The 11,813-nt window shown below is 39.5% G+C and overlaps 2 non-coding genes across 2 annotated transcripts; both read left to right on the top strand.

Moving 5' to 3' along the window:
* The first annotated feature begins 743 nt into the window (after positions 1-743).
* On the top strand, positions 744-850 carry LOC145665546 (U6 spliceosomal RNA). The gene has a single exon (XR_014127566.1). It is a non-coding gene; the product is annotated as a U6 spliceosomal RNA (small nuclear RNA).
* Positions 851-1,885: 1,035 nt separating this feature from the next.
* On the top strand, positions 1,886-1,992 carry LOC145665561 (U6 spliceosomal RNA). The gene has a single exon (XR_014127580.1). It is a non-coding gene; the product is annotated as a U6 spliceosomal RNA (small nuclear RNA).
* Positions 1,993-11,813: the final 9,821 nt, after the last annotated feature.

Below are 11,813 nucleotides of genomic sequence, written 5' to 3'. Positions count from 1 at the left end.
CGAATTACTTTTTCGGATTTATATTTGATATTTGTTATTTTGTAATTCTTAGTATGTTAAAAGTTTATTTTAGAATATTGATTAAATAAATGAATAATAAAATGTTGATAAATAGTCACATGCTTTCTATAATATTCTAATCAAACATTATTTTTTAAATTCATTTCTTTGGTTTTCGTACTGATAAAGAAGAAGCATTCTCTTGTTTGTTAAAGTACCAAAATAACAATAAGTGTTCTGGCAACTAATGATGAGTCTGAAAACGCTGTTGCTTCAAACAAGTTTGAAAGTTAATGGCACCTTTTCGCGGTAAAATGAATTACATCAAAAATTTTGGAGCATTCCAGATTGGCATATGTAAAATAGAGTCATTAATAATCCAAAATACTTTGACTAATATGTCGACAAAGAAACATGAATGTATTTATAATATCAGAGATGTTAATTTCTTCGGAAATGACACTTTATTCTATAGGGTAAACCCACTTTCTTCACCCTTCTGGCGTCACTGACTTTAGAACTGCTATAACATTATTTTAATTACGAAAATTTATATAAATAATATAAGGCAATATTGTTGATGTTAGATCAACCAGAAAATTAAGCTGCATTTTTTAATATAACAGATATCAAGTACTCACAGTAATTCCTAACTATGGGTCATGGAAAAATAATTAATTCCCGCCACGGAAAAGTTGTAACCAGTTGTTACTATATATACCGAGTGCATAGGAGGCGCGGACGTACTCGCTTCGGCGGTACATATACTAAAATTGGAACGATACAGAGAAGATTAGCATGGCCCCTGCGCAAGGATGACACGCAAAATCGTGAAGCGTTCCACATTTTTTCTCATTTCCAAGCCCAAAAATACAGATAATAACCGAATTAGTACAAACCTACATACTAACTCAACTTTCATATATTATTTATAATTTCCTAGCTCTTCCCTTACAAATGAGAATTATAGTAAACTCAACTTCTGAACAATGTTTGACAAACTGAGGATTCATTTCACTCCACAGCCCTGCACGGGCCGGGTTCAGCCCGGAATGTGACCGACCCAGCCATGCCCGTTTCAAGTAATGTAAAACTTAACCGGGCCGGCTCGGCACGGACACTCTGAAAGACGGATCGGAAACTAATGCTGTCAGCGTATGTTAATTGTAATGTGTTTGGGAAACTGACTCGTTATTCAAGACTGCAAAGTACTGTAATACTACTTCTACTACTACTACTTCTGCTATTACTACTACGACCACTGCTAATACTACTAACACTCTAAGACTTCGCGTGAGAGTTGACATGTCTGGTGGTACCGAATTTACCTTCTAAGTACAAAAAAAATGCGGTGAAATGCTACTTATTATGGCCCGTCTGGGAAGAATCTGAAAAGATGCTTGATCTAAGAGGGCAACGGTGTCACAGTAGGTAAAGCATTCACATTTGTTGCTAGAGGTAGTCGGATCAATACCTGCTCGTGCTATGTGATCTTTGCGGTGGACAAACACCGTGTGCGTGGGAGTTTCCGGGGTGGTCCCGTTTCCTGTCACTGTTTTCATTTCACAAATTCATCCCATCATCATCCATACGGCCTGAGCCGTAGTTATCCAAAGAACGTCTGATAAAGTCAAGTACTTGATGTACTAAGTAGAATTTGGTACGCTACCACAAGACCACGGAGGCCAAAACATGAACTCTCGTGCTCATAAGATCAGTGCAATTTGTAGTAATATTCAATTAGCAAGGCAAATACCAAATGGTGTTACATGTTTCTGTATTTTTTATAGTATGATACTACAAATATAACAAAATATAATGATTCGCTACGGAAAAGTTGTAACCAGTTGTTAGCATATATACCGAGTGTATAGGAGGCGCGGACATACTCGCTTCGGCGGTACATATACTAAAATTGGAACGATACAGAGAAGATTAGCATGGCCCCTGCGCAAGGATGACACGCAAAATCGTGAAGCGTTCCACATTTTTTCTCGTTTCCAAGTCCGAAAATATAGATAATAACCGAGTTAGTACAATTCAACATACTAACACAACTTTCATATATTTGTTATAATTTCCTAACTCTTCCCTTACAAATGAGAATTTTAGTAAACTCAACTTCTGAAGAATATTTGACAAACTGAGGCTTCATTTCACTCCACAGCGCTGCACGGGCCGGATTCGGCCCGGAATGTGACCAACCCAGTCATGCCCGTTTCAAGTGATATAAAACTTAACCGGGTCGGGACATTGCGGCCCGGCTCGGCACGGACACTGAAAGACGGATCGGAAACTAATGTTGTCAGCGTATGTTAATTGTAATGCGTTTGGGAAACTGCCTCGTTATTCAATACTGCATAGTACTGTAATACTACATCTATTACTACTTCTACTACTACTACTACTACTTCTACTCTTACTACTACGACCAGTGCTATCACTACTAACACTCTGAGATTTCACGTGAGAGTTGACATGTCTGGTGCATAGATGTTCATTTTACTTCGACCTCACTCACCCTCGCCCTCGCAATAGCAGTTGGCCCTCGCCCTGGTTCACCCTCGCCTTGCGAATAGAATTGTCCATCGCCCTCGCGCGCTCTCACCCTCGCTGTCGAAACTTGTCCTCGCCCTCGCGCACCCTCGCCTTCGCCGTCGAAGCTTGTCCTCGCTTTCGCGCACCCTCGCCCTCGCGGCCAAAACTTGTCCTCGCCCTCGCGCACCCTCACCCTCGCCATCGAAGCTTGTCCACGTCCTCGCGCACCCTCGCCCTCGCTGCCGAAACTTGTCCTCGCCCTCGCGCACCCTCGCCCTCGCCGTCGAAGTTTTTCCTCGCCCTCTCGCACCCTCACCCTCGAAGCTTGTCCTCGCCCTCGCGGACCCTCACCCTCGCTGTCGAAGCTTTTCCTCGCCCTCGCCCACCCTCACTCTCGCCATCGAAGCTTGTCCTCGCCCTCGCGATAGGAGTTGTCCATTATCCTCGCTCGCCCTCGCCTTCGTGCTCAAAATTCTTCCTCGCCCTCGCGCATCCTCGCCCTCATATCATTGAGGGCGAGGGTAATTGAGGGTGAGGAGGCCTCGAGACGGCCTCCTTCGTGAGGATCAGAGCATGAATTATTCAACCTATTTGTTGAATTATTTCCTTATCGTCAGTGTCGGATCCAGGGGGGCGATCGGTGCGATCGCTCCCCCCAGAAGAGGAAACTTCTTTATTTTATATATACAAATAAAACGCATCCCATAGCTTGGAGCTCTTAAAAGTATCTCTAAGTAGCAGTATTACAACCCACCACCCGCACCAGAAGTCCGTCCTGGATCCGCCCTTCCTTAACATACGTCCTAAAGAAAAAAACTAAACATATCATCGTATAACTTACTGTGAAACACCTAAAATGGAACAACTGTTACACTGGAGATCTCGGTCGATAGTGACGTTTACATCATTTATCAACAGTATCCAATGCCTTTACTTTAAAATGTTCCTTGAACTACGATTCAAGCATAAGTATTCAGCCACGCAAGGGCGGCTCTCATGAGAGTGAGGGTGAAATCAAGGTTTGATGAGTGGCGGTAAAGTGTCTGCCGCGGACTGTCAGAATTTGACAGTCAACACGTTGGCCATCCATGATGTATGTAGCGTAACTGAGGAATTTGAACAAATTCAAAGGGAAAGATCTAAAGAGCTTAAATTTGAAACTATTTTACAAAAAAAAATTCATAAAAATAAAATAAAATATAAAATAAATAAAATAAAATGATGATGATGATACTGATATTGTGTTTTGTATGATGTTCCCTTTCCTCAAGACTATGGTTGCGTGAATGTGTCACTGATTGCTGAACGCGAACCCACCGGACCCAGACGGGTCAGCTGTCAACACTCACTGACCCATCCACTATACCAATCATCTCCGGAAAATATAACTCAAATTGACCCAAAATGTGAAGATTTCTAAGCCTCTCTCATTCTCACTCGCAGTCCAGTATCCCGATCCGCAGGTCGTAGCCTGCATCCCATCACGAGATAAGGTTACAAACCACAATCCGACAGAACAAGACACTGACCCAAGAGTGAAACTGACGGTGAGTGCTCCGAAAATCTAAATGTTTGTATTTACTAACCCAGATAAAAAAAATCTCAAATCGAATCTAAAACAACGCGCAACGGGATGGAATTTCGAAAAGAAAACTGAATGCCAAAAATGAATTTTGTTGATATTATTATCGAAGTGAAATTTCCTGCCAGGTCTGTGATTCCAACCCCGGTCACACTAAGTGAAATCGATTCTGTACGTTTCCAAGACGCTATAATTTACTTTCGTTACACTATTCACGTACTGCTTTTCAAAACTCTACATTCTAAGTACTAACAATACTACTGAAGTTAATTTACTACATAGTTTTCAGTAATTAGCTCTGCACTGGATAATAAAAGATTTTGTTTCGACTCGCATACTTTATTTACACTAACTTCCTGTAAGATAAGAAACAAGCCAGACGAATCAGAAAAACAAAAGTCGCAATGGTTATTCAATGCGAATTGAAACTTTACATAGCTGAATGGGTAAGTCTATCATTAAATTACATATTCTCTTCACATCTCATGAACAATTTCTACATGCGTTTAGTTTAGTCGCTTAAAAAAAAACAATTTGAGTATAAGGATATTTACTACAATAATCACATAAGCCTTGTACTACACATATATACCACTTATTAGGGCTGTGTGCTACATACTTTATTTTCTTTCCTTCGTATTTTCTCTCTTTAGTTACCGTTGTGCAAGTGGGGCCAGCGCGGAGGATTTATACCAATAGGGTGACCTCCCTTGTATGAGCTCAGACCTATCCACTTCTATTTTCACAACAAAACATTTCTATTGAGACAATACGTACATTTAATAAATTCACATGGAAAGGAAAATATACTTAACCTAAGTCCCTAATCTAACTATCTAAACTAGCTTAACCTAAGACATAAAATCACTTTTATCCAACAGATTCGTAATATATAGCACACACACTGCCTATTACCGAGGACGTATTGGAAGCTTTTCATTCAGCTTTAATTTTCTTTAATGTTAAAATTTTAAAAAATCCTAAAATATGTTCTTAAAATTTTAGCTTCTGTTTTCTGGTGAAAGGAATTCAAAATACAGCGCGAATGTGTCACTGCTGATGAGCATCTCCCATTATCAATAGTTGTACTAGCACCCTTGTTATTAATGTGAGCCGAAACTTTGTAAACATTTGTCTCATCGTATTCAACCTAAAGTGAAGGTGAGCACAAAACCAGAGAATGGATTTAATTCTGTGATATAGCAGTACGGAAAAATAATAAATAAAAAAAAGAATATACGAGATTACATATTCAAACTATAATTTTGGGGTGAATGTATGTACTCGAAAGTACACACATTTCATGGACTGTTTGTAACAATCGTCCACACTGAAACTCCAAAAGAACAATACCCCCCATTGAACGAGTGATTTATGTCCCATCTCAAAGTTTATATATACCACTACTCTGGCTGAGTAGTTTCGCGGAGCGTTCTAAAAATTGGAGTTCTGTTTCAAATCCAGACAGCTAAGCTTCACCAACACAATGGCTTACGTCAGCCACTCACGCCCTGACGTATGAATTTGCTCTCACAATCGTAACTTTATCGTCCTTTGAGCACAGCAAACACACCCTGCATACATAGACTGTCCAAAGACATGAAAGGTATCAATTATTTCGTGTTGTTACTTTTAAATACTTCTATTTTTCCACGTTTTTTATCGACGAAGATAATTGTACGTCCATCACTTAACACCGCTTCTGGTAAAAGACAAAGACAATGGGAAGAAGATCCCTAATTGGAGGTTCATTGTGACGTAACTATACGATGATAGGTGTATCTCTCAAGATCAAAGAAGCCGAAAAATCTCAACCACACCTGTGATTGCGGAAGATCCAATCACAGATAATTTAGATTAAACAAAGAGATGCTTCAAGAAGCTACTATGGCTGATTTTACAAATGTAAAATTTTAAAGAAGATTTTTGAGATAAAAATTTTGAATTCTTTTGAAGATCCCCTAAGCCAAAAATACGAATGAAGATTGACTGGAAAGGATTAAAAACGACCACATATAACCTTATTTCCTAAAATAATATTATATTTTCGCTAAATATACGAATATTGTTTAATGTAAATATATTACCATATATTTCCCTCTAAATATACTAAAATCATTAGTTCAAGGAACTTAACGCAAATTTTGCGATCTACTTAAAATCGAGTCATCGATTAATTATATATTAAAAAAAATTAATAAATATTAAATTCATATATATACTGGTTGCCCAAAACTACCGGGCCATGTTACATTAGACGATGTATAAGGTAACAACTCCGTCAGCCGCGGGGCTAGATTGGGAGAAATCGGTCCAATTTCGGGCCTGATCATTGTTTAGAATTATCGTACGGGGTCATATTACGACCTTTGGAAAATTTTCTAATAGTTTGAAGCAACAAAAAATCTTTTAATTTTTACGTGCTACTTCTCTCACAAGCCGACTCCAATTTAAAAAAAAATGTAAAAAAAATCTACGTTTCCTTCTCTCTTAATCACATTCTTCTGCAGCAACAGACCACTGTAGTATTTCTTCATATAAAAAGGTAAGTGCTCGGGAGGTACTGTCAAAATTTCTCAAAAAGCGTTCACTCTTAAGAGTGCCTTGGTTAACACTCTCCCTTTAGATGGGCCGGATGGAGACCAAAGTTGATTATATGAACTGAAATACGTATATTTTGAAAGAGACTATTGATATTGCAGTATCCTCTGAAGTACCATTATTTCTTTGTGTTACATTCAAACCGATACGAAGGGGTTAGAGAAAGTTCCTTTTTACCTCTTGGTTTGCTTTTAGTTTCCGCAGAAATAGCTGTTTTCTTATAAAATGATTTTAACCAACACGTGTAATCACTGATATTAGATCCTGTTACTTCCTTACCAAACGTTTAACACCTTGGATAAACGTTTAGCAGTTGTGATTATAAGTTCTGTAATTTCATGAATGTTGAATACCTGTAAAGTCTCCTTAAATTTCTAATTATAACTCCAAAGGTTCGATCTCATGATATAAAGCTGTCTTCAAAAAAAAAAAAAGTTAAAAACAAGAGATATTTATGCGTAATATTTGATGTCTGTTATGTCCAGGATAATTGTCCGCTGATAGACAAGCATCTCAGAAGAGATAAATATGTTCAGTATTTGGGCTATAATGCAGTGCCGGCGGTTGGACGTTAAAAGTAGGGGGCAAGACATGATCTCAATATTTGTAAATCAATTTTAGTTTTCCTGGTTGCTTCTAACATTTTTCTTGACGAAATGTTGTATAACTATTAGGATACTGTCTTTTCCAGTTAAAATACCATATATCGTGTTTCATATTTTATTAAGTAAATTTACAAGAGCAACGCAAAGTAGATACTAGTGCTTTGTACTCTTAAACAACGAAGGTGTAAGAAGAGGTTTGATTCCTTGCTCATGAATATCTTATAATTCTGTCAGGAAATTTGTATGATCAGATTAGGGGCCTATTTAATAACAAATTTGCAAAACAAATAAACAGAAAGAATAATATTAATCGAATAGTAATGAAAAATGAGGCTTGTTTTGCAAAAGTTATATTGAAACTGGGAATTAATGATCAATTTATATTTTTTAGCTCCACGGATGCTATTATATGTTATTACTCTTAGAAAGACAGTAAATACTACAAGCATATGCTGCGACATTTAAAGAAATACTTTTGCAGTTTCCCGAAACATGTTTATTGCCATTAGGTGAAGTTTTCACTTTCTTGGAATATATCAAAACTCAACAATATTTAAGGGGGCGCGGTGGCTCAGTAATTCACCTCCGGTGCTTGGGGTCCCTGGTTCGATCCCAGCTCGCGCCGTGTGAACTTTGTGGTGGACAAACGCCGTGCTCGTGGGTTTTCTCGGGGTTCTCCCGTTTCCTCCCACTTTATTCATTCCACCATTTCACTCATTTCTTATTATCACCGTCTCCTTTAGCCTAACCGGCATAACCATGGGACGTTAAACTTAAAGATTTCATTTCATTTCATTTCAACAATACTTAGAATCACTCCACACTCCAGTTATCCCAAATAATCCTAAAACCTAGAATTATGTTGAATTCACTAAATTTAATTGTATATACAAAATTGTATATGTACACCCCTGAACTCGTATATTACACTGCAAAACAATGCCGCAACTTTGACGTGGGAGACCCGGGTTCGATTCCTGGCGGGAGCTCATGTGGTTCGTATTCTACGTTAATCGGTAGGTTCACGTCTCATATAGTCTTATTGCTGAAGGGATATTTAAAAAAATCAAATCAAATATTCCTTACTATTAGAAAGAAGAAAAGACATTTCGGGAACTGTCGATTTTTGTGCAATTACAGAATAAGTTGTGAAGATTGTTTCTTCAAGACATGTTTTTTTGGGGGGTACTGCCCCCCGTAGCTCTGAGAGCCTCCCCCCGAAGGAGACCAAAAATAATACGTCTATAATATAATAATGAATAGAATAGTACCTGCAGTGCCGCCCCGGGATATTAAGTGTGCCCCCCTCCTCCCCCCAGAACATTGTTTCTGAAAGAAACACTGTTTATGAAGGACTTCTTTTTCTGCGAAATGTTATCTCAATTAGTTCCAAAGCGGCTGACTAACATATCGAGCCCTTGTAAGAAGAAATGAATATGAAAGTACACTCGGAGAGGTTAATTTTTGAGCCATTTTTCGTGGCAATTAAAACGCAACCCCTGTAGCTTTCTTAACTTCACGGGAAGACAACTAATACGTAGGCCTACTCACGGAACGGCAAATATTTTATAACACCATTTTCATTCTATGAACCTTAATACATACAAAAACTTTATATTTCCAAATGAAACTATATAGCGACATTAATCGGTCATTTCAAAAGAGTGGGGGGTAACTGTCCCCCTTTGCCCCCCTAATCGCTGCCCATGCTATGATGTGTGGCACATTTGTGCGAAATTAATAATAATATGATTAAACTGTTTACCCACAACAAAATCCTGCTCGTTTTGCTGAAGTGGCTTTTCCTAAGTTTTATATGTTTCATATATCCTACAGTTTTTCAGGCCTTTTTTTTTAATTTGTCCAAATTTATATTTCCCCTTTTACCACACAATCGTTCAATACTTGCACTATAATATTTACAATCAGTAACGTATTTTATTCCTAATAAAAATCATTGAACAACACAACATACAAACCCTATCTCACTGGCTTGCACGCGAACCTTTGGTGCATGGGGTCCTGGGGACAATTCCGAGTGGGAGAACATTGAACGACAGTGGATCGAATTCCGCGTTAAACCTATAGGTCCACTTCTCATATAGCCTCACCGACGAAAGAGGACGCTAAACGGCAATCAGTCAACAGTTGCAAATTTCGGCTGCATAAACAACTTATGTCTTGTGGAACTTATTAAATTTATTTTGTTAAAGCAGCTCTTTTAATAACATTTCAGTATTAACGTGTCAGATATTTCTATTTAAGGACAAGAAAAAACATATTATTTATTTTGTAACTAAATGATAGCTCTACCCACGTAGATTATAAAAGCAGAAACAATGAAAATCGATACAATAGTGACTGACATTATTTTAACAAATATCGATTCAGATAATAGTTTGTGCTGTCACAAAACTATAAAAAGTTAAAAATTCCGATTAATTGTAACAACTTCATCAGTGGTGGACATTGGAGGAGGATGTATGCTATTAATGAGCCCATTTCATGGGCATCCAAACTCACGAGCCGAACGCTCGCTAGCTCGGCATTCGCGCTCAACCGTTCTCGGGTTCAATAATTAAGCGCTACCCCGAGCGCCAATGAAATAAGTCAGCGCGAGTCCAACTGAGGGAAGTGAGCCCGAGCACGATTCCCAAAGGAATAAATGAGCGAGAGCCCAGTTGAAAAAAATGAGCCCGAGTCCGAGAGAGTCCAGAGCAAAATGGCCATCTATGAACCAAAGTCATTCCATCAAGTCTTTTTCCATCTGATCTACTGCATTCTGATGGTTCTCTCATTGATTGTGTTTGTTCAGATATCAGCGCTCTTGTCATTTACTGCTGAATGACGTGAGTGACTGTCTGTCTGTCTACCAACACTCTTTAAACATGAAAGTGTAGTAGACGCTTCTTATCTAAAACGTCTCCAGCACAGGGAGGGCAACAATGAGGCACACTTACTTCTTAATGTAGCGCTATTTCTACCCGGAAACTTTCATGGGAAAAATCAAATATTATTCTTATTTGCATTATTATTTTTAATATTTATGTACGTACACACAAAAAATTGTCTACTGCAATTAATTGAAAGGAAAAATACGATTAATGTATAACCTTGCTATGACACTAACTTTTCATCTAGGGGACATGGCAGATGATATTTTAAATTTTGCCTCTCTCCAAAAGAGGTCAAACAGCAAACTCCAAAACAGTTGTTTTTAAGGAAGCTTGTCCTCCTCCCTCGCGTGCCCTCGTTCTCCTGAAGGAAGTTGTCTCTAGCCATCGTGCACCCTCGCTCCCGCAGCAACACTTGACCCTCACCCTCGTTCACCCTCGCCCTCTTCGTCGAAGCTTTTCCTTGCCCTCGCGCACCCTCACCCCCGCCATCAAAGCTTGTCCTCGCCCTCGCGCACCCTCGCCCTCTTCGTCGAAGCTTTTCCTAGCCCTCGCGCACCCTCACCCTCGCCATCGAAGCTTGTCCTCGCCCTCGCTGCCGAAACTTGTCCTCGCCCTCGCGCACCCTCGCCCTCTTCGTCGAAGCTTTTCCTCGCCCTCGCGCACCCTCACCCTCGCCATCGAAGCTTGCCCTCGCCCTCGCGCACCCTTGCCCTCGCTGCCGAAACTTGTCCTCGCCCTTGCGCTCCCTCGCCCTCGCGTCACTGTGGGCGAGGGAAGTTGAGGGTGAGGATGCCCTCGAGAGGGCCACCCTCGCGAGAGTGAACATCTCTGGTTTGGTGGTACCGAATTTACCTTCTAAGTACAAAAAAAAAGAAAAAGAAAAAAAGAAAGAAAGAAAAAGAACGTAGAAATGCTAGTTATTATGGCCCGTCTGAGAAGAATCTGAAAAGATGCTTGATCTAAGAAAGACAACGGTGCCACAGTAGGTAAAGTATTCACATTTGGTGCTAGAGGTAGTCGGATCAATACCTGCTCGTGCTATGTGATCTTTGTGGTGGACAAACACCGTGTGCGTGGGAGTTTCCGGGGTGGTCCCGTTTCCTCCCACTGTTTTCGTTTCACAAATTCATCCCATCATCATCCATACGGCCTGAGCCTTAGTTATCCAAAGAACGTATGATAAAGTCAAGTACTTGATGTACTAAGTAGAATTTGGTACGCTACCACAAGACCACGGAGGCCAAAACCGTGAACTGGCATACTCGTAAGATCAGTGCAATTTGTAGTAATGTTCAATTAGCAAGGCAAATACCAAATGGTGTTACATGTTTTTGCATTGTTTATAGTATGATACTTTTTTTAAATGTCTTCCACTGCCCCTGTCTTTGCTGAGTTCATACTGTCTTACTGGCAGACACATCTGCCCCTAACTCTTTTTAATCCCTCTTTAGTATTTCATCTCATCTCTCTTTTCGTTTTTGATCTACTGCAGAAACTGGGTGTGGGGCTTTAATTTTTTTTGCCTGATACCTTATTATTAAATCAGGCCTTGTTTCCTCTTTTTACTTCTTGACCTGAAAAATTTAAAAT

The sequence above is a fragment of the Thermobia domestica genome, chromosome 11 (assembly GCF_964235325.1).
Source record: "Thermobia domestica chromosome 11, izTheDome1.hap1.1, whole genome shotgun sequence".
Taxonomy (NCBI): Eukaryota; Metazoa; Arthropoda; class Insecta; order Zygentoma; family Lepismatidae; genus Thermobia; species Thermobia domestica.
This window is presented reverse-complemented; position numbering and strand designations above follow the sequence as displayed.